This window comes from Lactuca virosa, chromosome 8, assembly GCF_052849685.1.
Source record: "Lactuca virosa cultivar CGN04683 chromosome 8, Lactuca_virosa_CGN04683_v6, whole genome shotgun sequence".
NCBI classification, from domain to species: domain Eukaryota; kingdom Viridiplantae; phylum Streptophyta; class Magnoliopsida; order Asterales; family Asteraceae; genus Lactuca; species Lactuca virosa.
In genome coordinates this window covers 27,208,530-27,211,756 of record NC_136433.1, presented here as the reverse complement: position 1 = coordinate 27,211,756, position 3,227 = coordinate 27,208,530, and the positions used below count along the sequence as shown (strand labels likewise).

The window sequence follows — 3,227 nt, the reverse complement described above, 5'->3', positions numbered from 1 at the left end:
TGGGGGATGTTGGGTAATTTAATTAACCAAAATATGACTGCTTTGGTTAAAATAAATAAAAAGAGGGATTGAATTGGTTTAAATGGGATTAATGTTTGAGTCTTGGACTGATTTTGTTAAGAAATCTCAAATGAAGGGGCTGAAATGCTTATTTTTATTCAAAGTTTGAGGATTGGGATTTATTCTGTTAAAAATAACCAAAGGGAGGGGCTATTTTGAATAAATGGAATCAAATAATTGTGGATTTGGGACTGATTTCGAATAAATGTCTCAATAAGGGGGTAGTTTAGTTAATTCATCAAAGTTAAATGAAATTAGGGATTTTATGCCCCCGTTTCCTTGTTTGATCGGGCAAAGCCGCAAAGGAAATGGAAAGATACGAACGAAAGCAGTCGAACACGGATGAAAGGCAGATGCGAAGGAACAATCGGCGGGCCAGAAGGGAGCACAAACGAAGATGACGAGAGGGAAACACGAAGGTTTTGCAGGCGGCATGAGGTTGCAGAGATTGGTCGCGAGAAGGAACACAGTCTCCGGGGTTCAACGAGGCCGAAGGGGAGAGGCAGTGAAGTTGTTGTGGTCTCCGTGGGTGCAGTGAGGAGCTGCTCAAGCAGCTTCTCGGTTGCTTGCTTCAGTCCCGGTAGCGGGTTGCGAAGGAAATACGAGGGAGAGGTACGAGGGGAAAGGCCAGAAAAGGAGTTCGGAGATTGGTGTGTGTTTGGGTTTGATGTTTCATATGGAATGAAGAAAGAAGAACGAAATGTGATGAGGCTGCTTCTTCTTTACAGGAAAAGAAAAGAATGAGAGGCTGAAATATCTTGTTATTCACCGGAAAACAGAACCACCTCCGGTGGTTCTTGACAACTCATGAAGAAGAAGAAGAAGAAGAAGAAGAAGGGAAAGGAAACAAGAAATGGCTGCTATAAATCTAAAGGTAAATTTTTCTGCGATTTCTTTGTACATTTTGAGATTGGATGGAAGATTATGATAATACAATACAATACTTGTGTAGATAATCTTGTTCATGTATTATATATGGGTGTGTTGAGTGTATGGTTGAAGGTTTCATTGAGATGGAACAAGGAAGAGGAGGGACAGGAGAGGGTTGTTCCTGACAGCTTCAATGGAAAAGAAGAACACCTTGTGTATAAAAAGATGTTTACTTTGTGTGCAAGCCTAGGCAAGTTAAAAGGTGGAAGTTACATTTCCATTTAGATGTCAATTTTTTTTTTTTGAACCAGTACTAGCTAAGAAGAAAGGTTTATATAGACGCAGCGGGTAAACAAGCAACAAGTTGTGCCGCAACCCTTTTTTGGATGGCAAAACTAATTTTTTAAAAAACAACATCTATAGATCTTGGAGTCATAACATTACTATGCATGACCCGTTGGACTCTATTGAGTAGCTCCACAGCTTCTGGCGCAAGGAAACCGAAAGTATCAAATGCAAAGGGTATAAACGTATGTTGATTTTCCATGCACGCTTTCTCATGTTTTGCCACTTTACTTGATGCAACTTTTAAAGCAGCTTGCCACACAGTGAAAACCCCACTCCCCAGACCCACAAGAGGGGAAACCCCTATTAGATCCACGCCAGTGGAGTATCGTGTCATCCTCAAGTATCGCCTTATGATACCCTTATTTCCGGCTGACGAGACTTGCCCTGTTTGTCGTAAGGCATTCTTGGACTCCTTTGGGGAGAATGCAGTTCATTGTAAAGAGCTCCCGGGTTTCAAGTACCGACACGATCTGGTTAGGAATGTTATTTTCGACATATTTAGGCACGCTGGGGTTTCCGCCAAGAAAGAGGCACCTGTGAATTTTTTGACTGACCCATTGGAAGGAAGATCAACACTTAGACCAGCTGTCAATTTATTTAAGAAGTGTATTTGTTTTTAAATTGGCAAGCAATGAATTGATTTACTGGTTTAATTATTTATGTATTTTGTTTGGATTTAAAAACAATGTAAAACCCCAATTATTTGTGCATTTGAGTGTGTATTGAAGTATTGTACTAGTTTGTCATGTTGTCATGTTAAAAGTGTTAGAAATACTAATTTATTATGTTTTGATCTTTAAAGTCGTCTTTGCTACATAACAAAGCAACTATATATTAGTGTTGTTAAAGTGCTATAATTTTCTAACATATATACACTTTGATTAAAATTTGTTGCTTATTATGTGACATCCTCATTTTTACGGCCAGAAAAGACCGATTTTGTTTATGCATGTTTAAAATCAGAGTAACCTTTTAAAGAAAAGTGTTGCGGAATTTGTTCACAGAAAAACATGATAAATATGTTATCAAAACATTGCCGAAGAAATGTATTTTATTCATTTTAAAACTTTGGGATGTCATCGTCAATACAGAAACATAAGCATAAACAGAACTTACATTCATTTATACTAGTGATCTACACCTCTTTAATTTCTCGGTGTAGTGTAGCTTTATATCAATACCTGTGATACAAATAAACTGAGTGGGTCAAGTTGGGAAACCTGGTGAGTACATAGGGTTTTCAACCCACAATAATATAATTATGTTTAATCATTAAACAATCAACCCAATTACTCATCCCCATTATCTTCTTTATTTCTTAAGGATCTACCCTAAGAATCATTTATCATTCACTCATTCAGTCCTAAGGAGTAGGCACGAAGTCCATCGTTGCCAATGACACATCTGTCCATATTATCTATTAAGCACATCTGCCAATATTATCATTAAGGCGCATCTGCCAGAATTATGACATTCTCTATTAGGCGCAGCTGCCAAGGTTATGATGTTCTCTATTAGGCGCAGCTGCCGATACTATCCTTAGAGCGCATCTGCTAGGATGTTTAGAGTACATCGTAGATCAAAAACATCTACAGGTTGTGGCGCAGCTGCCAATGCTCATCTATAGGGTACTAGGTCCATTGCTGCCAATGTTCACCTATAGGGCACTATGTCCATACTGCCAATGTCCCTCTATATCAGCTTTCATCCCTCATCATTCATCTACCCATGTTTTACCCAACATATTTTGTAGATATCAAACACATATACAGTTTAAATCATTTGAAACATGTATAAAATCGTTCATCCAGCATAGATAGCAAGTATATAGATAATATGCACACATAGCACATAATTTATATAAAATACGTCATATCTATGTGTAAGATGAAAATAACTATGCACTCACTTTTAAGGTGGTGATTCCAAACTCAGACAACGCCTTGCTT

The 3,227-nt window shown here is 38.1% G+C and overlaps 1 long non-coding RNA gene across 1 annotated transcript; it reads left to right on the top strand.

Annotated features, from left to right (window-relative positions):
- The first annotated feature begins 321 nt into the window (after positions 1-321).
- On the top strand, positions 322-2,079 carry LOC145128641 (uncharacterized). The gene is made up of 2 exons (XR_013717023.1): positions 322-934; positions 1,013-2,079. It is a non-coding gene; the product is annotated as an uncharacterized LOC145128641 (long non-coding RNA).
- Positions 2,080-3,227: the final 1,148 nt, after the last annotated feature.